This window comes from Macaca thibetana, chromosome 3, assembly GCF_024542745.1.
Source record: "Macaca thibetana thibetana isolate TM-01 chromosome 3, ASM2454274v1, whole genome shotgun sequence".
NCBI classification, from domain to species: domain Eukaryota; kingdom Metazoa; phylum Chordata; class Mammalia; order Primates; family Cercopithecidae; genus Macaca; species Macaca thibetana.
Window position 1 is genome coordinate 53,823,695 of NC_065580.1, and position 13,243 is coordinate 53,836,937.

The 13,243-nt window shown below is 42.8% G+C and overlaps 1 protein-coding gene and 1 non-coding gene across 14 annotated transcripts in view; one reads left to right on the top strand and one right to left on the bottom strand.

Annotated features, from left to right (window-relative positions):
• The window catches only part of SRPK2 (SRSF protein kinase 2), a 301,034-nt gene that overhangs the window by 62,964 nt on the left and 224,827 nt on the right, over positions 1 to 13,243 (top strand). The window lies entirely within an intron of this gene.
• Positions 4,671 to 4,774, bottom strand: LOC126951755 (U6 spliceosomal RNA). The gene has a single exon (XR_007724623.1). It is a non-coding gene; the product is annotated as a U6 spliceosomal RNA (small nuclear RNA).

Below are 13,243 nucleotides of genomic sequence, written 5' to 3' on the forward strand. Positions count from 1 at the left end.
CCAAAGGCCCCACCTTCAGATATCACACGGGGTAAGGGCTTCAACACAGGAATTTTGGGGGGACACAATTCAGCCCATAGCAATCATGCATTTATTACATAATCATAATGCATTATCACACCCAACAGAATTATCATAATTTTTCTGGTGTCATCTAAAACTCATATCAAGGTCGGGCATGATGGCTCATGCCTGTAATCCCAGCACTTTGGGAGGCCGAAGTGGGCGGCTCACTTGAGATCTGGAGTTTGAGACCAGCCTGGCCAACATGGTGAAACTCCATCTCTACTAAAATTACAAATATTAGCTAGGTGTGGTGGCAGGTGCCTGTAATCCCAGCTACTTGGGAGACTGAGGCAGAAGAATCGCTTGAACCTAGGAGCCAGAGGTTGCAGTGAGCCAAGATGGCACCATTTGCACTCCAGCCTGGGCAACAGAGAGAGACCCTGTCTCAAAAACAAAAACAAAAACAAAAACTCAATCCATGTTCACATTTCCACTGTCACTTTAGGGAATGCCTTTTTACAGTTGATTTATTAGAATTGGGAACTCAGAGTGTGTTAAATTCGTTATGCTTTTAAAATCTGGAAGTGGTTTTAAAAGTAGTTCAGTAAGACAACAGACTCTTTCCTCAACCAACGTGTTAGTATGAAAAAGAATTTAGAGGAGGGATTGCTATAGAGTAAAATTTACTTAAAACGTATAACAACAAATGTAATGGGAACCTTTTTTTGGTTTTCATTCGTAACAAATCAGCTGTAAAAAGATGGTAATATCCTAAATTCTTTTTTTTTTTTTTTTGAGACGGAGTCTCGCTCTGTCGCCCAGGCTGGGGTGCAGTGGCCGGATCTCAGCTCACTGCAAGCTCCGCCTCCCGGGTTCACGCCATTCTCCTGCCTCAGCCTCCTGAGTAGCTGGGACTACAGGCGCCCGCCACCTCGCCCGGCTAGTTTTTTGTATTTTTTAGTAGAGACGGGGTTTCACCGTGTTAGCCAGGATGGTCTCGATCTCCTGACCTCGTGATCCGCCCGTCTCGGCCTCCCAAAGTGCTGGGATTACAGGCGTGAGCCACCGTGCCCGGCCGGTAATATCCTAAATTCTATATAACTCCAGTATTCTGGAAAACTGGTACATATACATATTTGAGTTATAAATTAAAAAATAACATCTTGAAAGTATTTTCATTAAAGGTTTTATGTTTCTAACAAATTATAATGGTATTTTAAAACAGTCCCAACACACTAAAGAAAAATTTGAGTGAAGATATTGTTAAAAGTCAAGTCATCATTTTGTGAGGTAACTTTACAAACTTTTCCAAAGCAGAATTTATCATAGTAGTTTACTAAAACGTTGTAAAGAAAAGAACATTACTTTTTTCTCTGTGTTTTCTATTAACTGTGGTGAATATTTGATGTGAAATACTGTTCAAATATGAATTTAACCAGTAGGTGGCAATAAATCAATACCAAATTTATTTTTAAGAAAAGTTCAAGAAAGATACCATAAATCGTAAACAAGATAACATTTGATTTTTTTCACAAATAAACATTTTTGTGTTTTTTGGCTTTAGTAAATGTTATTTAATTTGAAAATTTGGTATATATGTTATTTTTATATGATAAGCAAAGTTGATTTTTTTTGTTTTTTTAGATGGAGTTTTGCTCTTGTTGCCCAGGCTGGAATGCAGTGGTGCGATCTTGGCTCACTGCAACCTCTGCCTCCCAGGTTTAAGCAATTCTCCTGCCTCAGCCTCCCGAGTACCTGGGATTACAGGCGCCCGCCTCCACACCTGGCTTATTTTTTGTCTTTTTAGTAGAGTCGGGGTTTCTCCATGTTGGTCAGGCTGGTCTTGAACTCCCGACCTCAGCTGATATGCCTGCCTCGGTCTCCCACAGTGCTGGGATTACAGATGTGAGCCACCGTGCCCGGCTGCTTTTTTTAAATTTTTATTTTTAAAGATAGTCTTGCTCTGTCACCCAGGCTGGAGTGCAGTGGCGCCATCTCACTGCAACCTCTGCCTCCTGGGCTGTCAAGCCTTCCACCTCAGCCTCTCCAGTAGTTGAAACTAGACACATAACACCATGACCAGTTTTCAAAATGTTTTGTAGAAATGAGATCTCACTGTATTTCCCAGGCTGGTCTGGAACTCCTGGGCTCACGCAATTCTCCTGCCTCCGTCTCCCAAAGTGCTGGGATTACAGGTGTGAGCCACAACAACCAGCCCAAGGTTCATTTTAAAGCTATGAGTTGATTTTTGATAATTGAATATTTGCTCATAGTTCTTTTAAAAACTGAGTGATAACGCAATTGTTTGCTTTATTATCTTGTGGCTATAAATAGTCGGTCATGGAATTGGGAATTTTTTGTCTTCCTTTATTAGAAGTTTAATAATTATTTGATAATAAGTAGTGTTATTTATTTTTTGAAACGGAGCCTTACTCTTGTTGCCCAGACTGGAGTGCATTGGTACCATCTTGGCTCACTGCAGCCTCCGCCCCGTGGGTTCAAGTGATTCTCCTTCCTTAGCCTCCCGAGTAGCTGGGATTACAGGCATATGCCACCACACCTGGCTAATTTTTTTGTATTTTTAGTAGAGACGGGGTTTCACCGTGTTGGCTGGACTGATCTCGAACTCCTGACCTCAAGTGACCCACCTGCCTTGGCCTCCCAAAGTGCTGGGATTACAGGCATAAGCTACCACGTCCAACCAATAAGTAGTGTTCTTTAAGTTAATTAATTAATTATTATTATTATTATTATTTGGGTCTATCTTCCAAGCTGGAAGGCTGGAGTGCAGAGGCATGATCTTGGCTCACTGCAAACCTCTGCCTCCTGAGTTCAAGCGATTTTCCTGCCTCAGCCTCCTGAGTAGCTGGGATTACAGGCATGTGCCACCACACCTGGCTAATTTTTTTGTATTTTAGTGGAGACTGGGTTTCACCATGTTGGTCAGGCTGGTCTCGAACTCCTGACCTCAAGTGATCCTCCCACCTCAGCTTCCCAAAGTGCTGGGATTACAGACATGAACCACCGTGCCCAGACAAACTTTATATGTATTTTAATACCAGAAACATCAGGGCTGGGCGCAGTGGCTCATGCGTGTAATCCCAGCACTTGGGAGGCTAAGGCGGGTGGATCACGAGGTCAGGAGTTTGAGACCAGCCTGGCCAACATGGTGAAACCCCAACTCTACTAAAAATACAAAAATTAGCTGGGCGTTGGTCGGGTGTGGTGGCTCATGCCTGTAATCCCAGCACTTTGGGAGGCCAAGGTGGGCGGATCATGAGGTCAAGAGATCGAGACCATCCTGGCCAGTGTGGTGAAACCCCATCTCTACTAAAAATGCAAACATTAGCCAGGCATGGTGGCGTGTGCCTATAGTCCCAGCTACTTGGGAGGCTGAGATGGAAGAATTGCTTGAACCCAGTAGATAGAAGTTGCGGTGAGCCGAGATTTTGCTGCTGCGACAGAGTGAGACTCCGTCTCAAAAAAAAAATTAGGCGGGCGCCTTTAATCCCAGCTACTTGGGAGGCTGAGGCAGGAGAATGACTTGAAACTGGAACGCGCAGGTTGCAGTGAGCTGAGATCACGTCACTTCTCTCCAGCCTGGGCAACAGGAGTGAAACTCTGTCTCAAAACAAACAAAACAAAACAAAAAAACCCCCAGAAACATAGCATTGTCTGATATAAATGACTAGAAGAAATCAGTGTATATTTATATGTAATAATGGTATAAATGTAGATTAGTTGGTATTTATATTTGGATCAGTTATTACAGCATTAGGCTAGAATGTTTGGTAAATGGTACATAAAGCATGATACTATTTATAAACATTTTCCAAAAGCTCATTACCAAATATTGTTAATAAATGTATATGTATATTATTTTCTGTCTCTCCTTCTCTCAAACTGTACAAAATGAACTAGCAGGAAGCAGAAAGTAACTACTGCTGGAAAGTAGGAAAGAGATTGGCTCTCAGGATGTTTTTTTCAGGGAATATGGAGCTATATCTTGTAATATTAGCAGTTTTCATTTCTGAGGGACAAATGTGAAAATACTCTTTTTTCTCTAGTGTATTGTTTGAATTAAAAATACTGTATACAGTTGAACATGATCCTGAGCAGAGCAACCGGTGATTACTAAACGTTAATTAAATTTGTCACTTCAGATTAGAAATTTTTGAAGGTCTTTGTTTTGTATGTTATCTGTATACACAAACTGCTAAATGTTATTACTTAATATTTGTTACAGTAAACATTTCTGGGTATTATCCAACCTATATTCTTATAATTTCTAATGTAAAATTTCATACATCACAATTTACATCCATAGTTTTAGGCTTTTTGCTTGTTTCTATTTGTTTGTTTGTTTGTTTGACGGAGTCTCACTCTGTCGCCCAGGCTGGAGTGCAGTGGCGCAATCTGGGCTTACTGCAGCCTCCACCTCCCGGGTTCAAGCTATTCTTCTGCCTCAGCCTCCCAAGTAGCTGGGATTACAGGCGAGCGCCACCACACCCAGCTAATTTTTGTATTTTTAGTAAAGATGGGGTTTTGCCATGTTGGCCAGGCTGGTCTCCAAGTCCTGACCTCGTGACCTGCCCACCTTGGCCTCCCAAAGTGCTGAAATTACAGGTGTGAGCTACCACGCCCGGCCTTATTTTTTTATGTAAAAAATTACAGAACACTTCATGAATTTGCTAGTCATCCTTGGGCAGAGGCCATGCTAATCTTTTCTGTATTGTTCCGGTTGTATATGTGTTGCTGAAGTGAGCACTTATTTTTTGTTTGTTTTTTTTGAGACGGAGTCTCACTCTGTCACCCCGGCTGGAGTGTGGTGGCACCATCTCTGCTCACTGCAGCCTCCACCTCCCAGGTTCAAGCTATTTTCTTGCCTCAGCCTCCCTAGTAGCTGGACTTACAGGTCCCCACCACCATGCCTTGCTAATTTTTGTATTTTTAGTAGAGATGGAGTTTCACCATGTTGGCCAGTCTGGTCTTGAACTCCTGACCTTAGGTGATCCAACTACCTTGACCTCACAAAGTGCTGGGATTACAGGCATGAGACACTGTGCCTGGCCTACGAAGCGAGCACTTATTTTTTAAATATCACTGTTTTCTCCCCACTGTGGATATCTTTTGTGCAGTTAGTTTTAAGGTTAGGAAGAGTAATTTTTTTTTTTTTGGAAATAGAAGGTATTTTGAATCTAATTGAGTTCAAAGTTATGAGCAATGCTAGTTTCTGTCATTATTTTCAGATTGTCTTTTAGAAAGTGCAACCAAGTTTATAGTTCTGTTGATCGTGTGTATGTACTTGTTTTGCTTCATCTCCATCAACTTTTGGCTTCACATTTTGTTTAGTTTTTTCAGGTGACGGTGAGGAATGTACCTTTCCCTTTGTTGATGATTTGTTGTGTGGGAAGCTGTGTTTTTCTTGGTGCTTTAGAATGTTGCCTTGTATCAGTCGCCCTTGTTTTGTTGGTGTCACTAAGGTTGGTCCTCTTTTACCTGCTTTGGGCCTTTGTGCTGCTGGCTTTCCCCAGTCTTCATCTGGTTGGCATGTGTTCTTTTTTTTTCTTTTAGAAATGGGGCTTCATCCTGTTGGCCAGGCTGGTCTCAAACTCCTGGCCTCATGTGATCCACCTGTCTCGGCCTCCCAAAATGCTGAGATTACAGGCCTGAGCCACTGTACCTGGCCAAGGTGCAAGTTCTTCCTTTTGTCATCAGCTTTGATGTCATGCATTGGAGACTTTGATGACCGTTCCATCTGTGGTCCCTCCTAAGTTCGTGTTCCCTTGGAGATATGTGTCTTTTCCTCTAGTACTTATTTATTGCAACTTGCTGTATGCTTTTTGTGCTGTTTACTGTGTTTTCTGCTAGACCTCAGTTCTGTGAGATGAGGGCTCATACGTGATTTATTCAAACGCTGAAAAATCGGCCTAAGCACAGTGTATGAAATGTTGTATGCATTTAAAAAGTAGTTGTTGAAGGAGTGAACTTGGCAAAGGTTTACGTGTTTTATGTCAGAACTCATTTAACTTTACTATTCATCTCTCTTGTCTCTTTACTCAGAAATTACTTTTTCTCCTTGTGTCCCCCAAAGCCAGGATATGGTTTTAGGATCAATAGTTTATGTAATGGATTATTTATTTGTAACTCTTTGATACATCTGAACTTCTTTGTTGAATATACTATGAAATATGGTCTAAATTAATTGTGCAATAACTATTTGTTTTAAGTACATTTATTGAATTATTTTACCGTTTGTGGTTGTTTTAAGGATTTAACATTTAAATCTGACTAGAGAAATACTATTTTAGTCTATTTATCAGTACTCAATTTGTATTTTGTTTGCCATCACCTCTTTTTTTTTTTTTTTTGAAATAGAGTCTAGCTCTGTTGCCCAGGCTGGAGTGCAGTGGCACAATCTTGGCTCACTGCAACCTCTGCCTCCCAGGTTCAAGTGATTCTCCTGCCTCAGCCTCCCAAGTAGCGGGGATTACAGGCATGATGCACCACCACACCCAGCTAATTAAAAAAAAAATTTTTTTTTGGTAGAGATGGGGTTTCACCGTGATGGTCAGGCTGTTGTCAAACTTCTGACCTCAAGTGAACCACCCACCTTGGCCTCCCAAAGTGCTGGGATTATAGGCGTGAGCCATCACGCCCGGCCTTCTTTTTTTTTTTCTTTTAAGACACAGGGTCTTGCTTTGTCACTTGGGTTGGAGTGCAATGACAGAATCACAGCTCACTGTAGTGTCAAATTCCTGGATTCAGGGGACCCTCCTTTTCTCAGCCTCTTGAGTAGCTGGAACCATAGGCATGCACAGCCATGCTGGCTAATTTTTTTTTTTTTTTTAAAATAGAGACGCGTCTCACTGTATTGCCTAGGTTGGTTGCAAACTTCTGGCCTCAAGCAGTCTTCCTGCCTTGGCCTCAGAAAGCACCTAGATTACAGGCAGGAGCCACTGCATGTGGCGCTGTTGCCACCACTTTTTAATCTTAGTGTCGCTGGCGTGGATGCAGTTTTAGAATCCTTCTTACTGTAAAGTATGAATGCCCTTTTAATCTAAAAAATTATCGAATTCGTTAATTCTAGTAGTTTCAAATTAATTTCCTTGGGTTTTCTAGGAAGAGTCCTGTCAGTATTAAGGCGAATGTTTATTTCCCCTGTTGTTAATGTTTGCCACTCCTGCTCTCCTTTTCTTCCAACCATTATAAAGATTTCTAGCTATGGAATGAATAGAAATATGGAGACAGGAGTCAATTCTCATTTTGTTACTGGTTTTATTTTATTTTTATATTTATTTTATTTTATTTATTTTTTTGAGACAGAGTCTCGCTCTGTTGCCCAGGCCGGAGTGCAGTGACGCTATCTCAGCTCACTGCAAGCTCTGCCTCCTGGGTTCACTCACACCATTCTCCTTCCTCAGCCTCCCAAGTAGCTAGGACTACAGGCGCCCGTCACCACGCCTGGCTAATTTTTTTTGTATTTTTAGTAGAAGACGGGGTTTCACTGTATTAGCCAGGATGGTCTCAATCTCCTGACCTCGTGTTCCGCTTGCCTTGGCCTCCCAGAGTGCTGGAATTACAGGCATGAGCCACCACACCAGGCTATTTTATTTTTATTTCTAATATTTTTGAGATGGAGTCTTGCTCTGCTGCCCAGGTTGGAGTGCTGGGACGTGATCTTGGTTCACTGCAACCTCTGCCTCCTGTGTTCAGGTGATTCTCCTGCTTCAGTCTCCCGAGTAGCTGGGATTACAGGTGTGTGCCACCACGCCTGGCTAATTTTTGTATTTGTTTAGTAGAGACGGGGTTTCACATTGTTGGCCGGGCTGGTCTCGAACTCCTAGCCTCAAATGATTTGCCCGCCTCGGCCTCCTAAAGTCCTGGGATTACAGGCGTGAGCCACCATGCCCGGCCCTTTTCTAATAGAGTTCTTAAGCCACAGAGATGAGCCCTTTCTTCTATTTTTCTACAGGAGAAAAATGGGGAAAAATGCTGAATTGGGTGTCACTTCATTTTCTGTACCCTTTACCATCTTCTGCTGCTCTTTTGTTCTGTTTCCTAGCATTCTTTTTTTTTTTTTTTTAAGACGGAGTCTTGCTCTGTCGCCCAAGCTGGAGTGCAGTGGTGCAATCTCGGCTCACTGCAGCCTCCACCTCCCAGGTTCAAGCGATTTTCCCCACCTCAGTCTCCTGAGTAGCTGAGATTCCATGTGTCCACCACCATGCCGGGCTAATTTTTGTATTTGTTTCCCAGCATTCTTAGTTTTCCCTGCTCTTTCTGTTTCAGAATCTTATCTAGTTCTGTCTCAGTCCTTGATGTCTTCATCTTCTTGTAATACCTACTGTTCTCTTCCCCTTAAAACTACCTTATCCATCCACATTAGTACATGAGAGTTTGTTATCTTCTTTCATTTTTCAGATCTATTTGTATTTCAGAAAAGAGCTTTTTTTTAAGGTGAGGGAATAAATTAGATGACTAATAGGCAGTGTGACATGGTGAAATATATAAAGATTCAGGCAATGTGGGAGAAAAAAATTTGGGGGAGGTGGTTAAAACTGGTCCTATAGATCAGTAATATGTAAACTCTTTTCTCATATCTGAGACTGGAACTCGCAGTTCCTATTCTATGTACTTAATTAAAAATACTTAGTTTTAGTTTTTTATTTTTATTTTTTTTTTGAGACTGAGTATTGCTCTGTAGCCCAGGCTGGAGTGCAGTGGCATGATCTCGGCTCACTGCAAGCTCTGCCTCCCGGGTTCACGCCATTCTCCTGCCTCAGCCTCCCGAGTAGCTGGAACTACAGGCGCCCGCTACTGCGCCCGGCTAATTTTTTGTATTTTCAGTAGAGACGGGGTTTCACTGGGTTAGCCAGGATGGTCTCGATCTCCTGACCTCGTGATCCACCCACCTCGGTCTCCCAAAGTGCTGGGATCACAGGCGTGAGCCACCGCTCCCGGCCTATTTTTATTTTTTAGGAGATGGGGTTTTGCTGTGTTGCGCAGGCTGGCCTTGAACTCCAGGCCTCAGTGATCCTCCCACATCAGCCTCCTGAGTGTCTGAGATTACAGGCACATGTGACTGCACCTGGCAAAGTTTCTATTAAATTTTTTTTTTTTTTTTTGAGACAGAGCCTTGCTCTGTCACCGAGGCTGGAGTACAGTGGTGTGATCTCAGCTCACTGCAACCTCCACCTCCTGGGTTCAAGTGATTCTCCTGCCTCAGCCTCATGAGTAGCTGGGATTACAGGCGCCTGTCACCACATGTGGCTGATTTTTTGTATTTTTAGTAGAGACAGGGTTTCACCATGATCGCCAGGCTGGTCTCAAACTCTTGACTTCAGGTGATCCACCCACCTCGGCTTCCCAAAGTGCTGGGATTACAGGTGTGAGCCACCACCCCTGGCCTTTAAAAAGTGCTTTAAAAAATACATTGGGCTGCATATTGATTTACCACTCCTTCCACTCTGTAATCTATCCTCCAGCCCTGATCCAGTTTGGATGTAGTTGGGGATTTTGATTGGAATGAGCCCAGTGATAGAGTCATTTGTATGTCTCCCCTGGAAGTCTGATAATCTGTATCTCTGCTATCTTCTAGAAGAAACTTCTATAGGCTGGGCACTGTGGCTCACGCCTGTAATCCCAGCACTTTGGGAGGCCAAGGCGGGCCGATCACTTGAGGTCAGGAGTTTGAGACCAGCCTGGAAAACGTGTTGAAACCCTGTCTTTACTAAAAATACAAAAATTAGCCGGCTATGATGGTCGGTGCCTGTAGTCCCAGCTACTCGGGAGGCTGAGGCAGGAAATTGGCATGAACCCGGGAGGCGGAGCTTGCAGTGAGCCGGGATCAGCCACTACACTCCAGTCTGGGTGACAGAGTGAGACTCTGTCTCAAAAAAAAAAAATCCTATAAATTTTAGAGTTGTTTAGATCAGCTAATCTGTGTTAAGTATCTTGTGTTCTTTCATTCATTCAGCCAGTGTTGGGCACCTACTATAAATGGGCATTGCTAGGCCCTGGGGATGTAGTAATAAACCAGGGCATGTGGGCCTCACCCTTCAGCATCTTGTTATTTTGTTATCTGGCTGTGGAGTCAGATGTGTAGCAATTAATACATCTCAAAATGCGGTGTGAAGTGGTGGGAGAAGTATCAGATGCTAGGGGAAGCTTCATCTGGACTTGGCAGGGAGGAGAACGTCAGGATGCTGGCGAGGGGTACAAAACCAAGAGATTGGCAGTGGTTAGCAAACTTCTTCTGTAAAGGACCAGATACATAATTTAGACTTTTCAGGCCATGTGACCTCTATTGCAACTGCTTAACTCTGCCATTGTAGTGTGGAAGCAGCCATGGACCATAGATAAACAAATGAGCATGGTTGTGTTCTAATCAAACTTCAGTTATGGACACAGAAGTTTGAATTAACTAAGAATTTTCAGGTGTCATGAAATATTCCATTGATTTTTTCCCCCCAGTCATTAAAACAAAAATGTAAAGGCCATTTTTAGCTCATGTGTCCTAACAAATACAGCTGGCATGCTGTAGCTTGCTGCCTTATGGAATATGCTGCTAAACTGCTCATTATTGGGGGTCTTTTGCTTATACCTTGAACTTTTTTTTTGGTACGGAGTTTTGCTCTTGTCGCCCAGGTTGGTTGGAGTGCAGTGGCATGATCTCAGCTCTTTGCAACCTCCGCCTCCTGGGTTCAAGTAATTTTCCTGCCTCAGCCTCCTGAGTAGCTGGGATTACAGGTGCCCACCACCACACCCGGGTAATTTTTTGTATTTTTAGTAGAGACCAGGTTTCACTATGTTGGTCAGGCTGGGCTTGAACTCCTGACCTCAGGTGATCCACCCGTCTCCACCTCCCAAAGTGCTGGGATTACAGGCATGAGCCATTGTGCCCGGCCACCTTGAATTCTTTACAAAAACATTTGCCATGTGGTAGACCTGTAGTCAGAGCATGAATTATGCTTTTAGCAGGAGAGAAATTTGTAGATAGGGTTGAAAATCATAGTGTTTCCGTACCTCTAGCTGTTCTTTTGAAACATTCCTGTAATTCTGGGCATTGAAAGGATGTTAGGACTTATGAGGGTGACTAATAAGTGGCATACATGCAGAGGGACTTGAATGGCATAATTGATAGTACTTACAAGGCCAGTCATGATCTTGCCAATTACTCGCTGTTTAATGTTGGGCAAATCAGTGCACTTCTCTGAGCCTTGTCTATCCATGAAAAAAGAGAAAGTAAACTTATTATAGTTATTTCTCAGGATTACTGTAAGTAATGGAGAAGATAATGTACTTCAAAGCAGTATGAAAAAGTTCTTTGTACTATGCCTTTCTGCAGCTTTGTTTCAAATTTTAAAAAGTCACTCTGACCACCATATGGGGAATGGATTATAGAGTGGCAAGAGTGAAAGCTAGGAGACTAGAGAGCATGCTGTTGGAATAGTCTAGTTGGTGGGTTGTAATGTGGCTTGACCAGGTGGTCTTAGTATGAGGAGATGAGGTAGTCAGATTAAGGACCTATTTTGAATGTAGAACTGATTGGATTTAATGATAGGGTGTGAATTAAGAGGAAAGTCAAGGATGACTTTTTAAAAATGATTTTTTCTTTCTTTAATTTTTTTAAAAAATTATTTTAGTTATTTTTATTTTTGTTTTTTGCTTGTTAACAAACTCTTGTGTCAAGGGCTGACTTTCAGTAGATTGCACCGAGGCAGCTGCCCTGCTACCTATGAAACCTTGACCCAGAAGCAGGTCATCTGTGAAAGGTTTAGTGCCAGGTTTCCCCATGAACGTGTGTTGTGTGACAGGAGAGGGGGTGGCCACCTTTACTGCCACACTTTGTTTCCCAGGAAGAGGGGCTTTCCGCACCAGACCCGTGTCCCCATGCGTGGTAGGGCAGAGTGTCCCGCCGGCAGCAGGGTACCAGTAGCCGAGGCTATCCAAGGCCCTGCGGCATTGCCCTGTTTTTCCGCCTGGATGGGATTCTGACTTAGAGGCCTTCAGTCATAGTCCCACAGATGGTAGCTTCGCCCTGTTGGGTTCTCAGCCAAGCACATACACCAAGACTTTTTTTGTTACTGTTTTTAAGAGACAGGGTCTTCTCTTGTTCAGGCTGGAGTACAGTGGTGCGATCTAGGCTCACTGCACCCTTGACCTCTTAGGCTCAGGTGATCCCCCTGCATCAGTATCCCAGGTAGCTGCGACTGCAGGTATGTGCTACTGTGCCTGACTAACTTTTTAACTTTTTGTAGAGATGAGTTCTCGCTATGTTGCCCAGGTTCGTCTTGAACTCCTGGCCTCAAGTGATCCTCCTGCTTCAGCCTCCTAAAGTGCTCAGATTACAGGTGTGAGCCACTGTATCCAGTTGATCTTTTTTTAAATTTTTTTGCCTTGAGAAACTAGGGGAAAATTATGCCATTAAATAATGGACATCATTTTAAAAAAATAGAGTTTGTCAGAAGACTTGGTTTCTAGTCTTAGTTCCTCTTTAGGATGGCATACGAACTTGTCTTGACATTTCTCTCTTGGTTGCTTCATGTGGACTGCATGGCATTTACAGAGGGATCAACAGAGTTCCTTAGCCATACACACTAGTTCTTGATTTCACAAAGGCATGTAATAATCTCTTGTGACACCTTGTTAAAGAGCTGGAGAAATGTGTTTTATATAATTGTAAGCCTAGCTATTTTAACACCCATTCTCCAAAAGCATAGTCACTAGTTTCAAAGATGCTCTTTAGTGGTGAGGTAAAATGCTTTCTTTGATTCTGTTTTGTTAATTGTTTTTTTTTTTTTTGACTTGTGTGATGGCTTAGATCACTTGATTATTAGGTTAGTATGTGTAAGGGTGTTGACTGCTGCCTTTTTGGGGGAGAATACAGTTGGGATTTATAAAAGCTTGCTTGAATGAAACTGCCTCTTAAGTGATTGTTAATGAAGAATGGCTCCAGTTGACTTCCTAATGTACCTTCTGCAATTAACATGGTGGATTTTACAATAGGAAAGATAGGACTATTGAGTATTAATGGTAACAGATTTTTTTTATTTTCATTTTATTTTTTTGAGACAGTCTTGCCCTGCTACCCAGGCTGGAGTGCAGTGGTGTGATCTCGGCTCACTGCAACCTCCGCCTCCCGGGCTCAAGCAGTTCTCCTGCCTCAGCTTCCCAAGAAGCTGGGATTACAGGTGTGCACCACCACATCCGGCTAATTTTTGTATTTTTAGTAAAG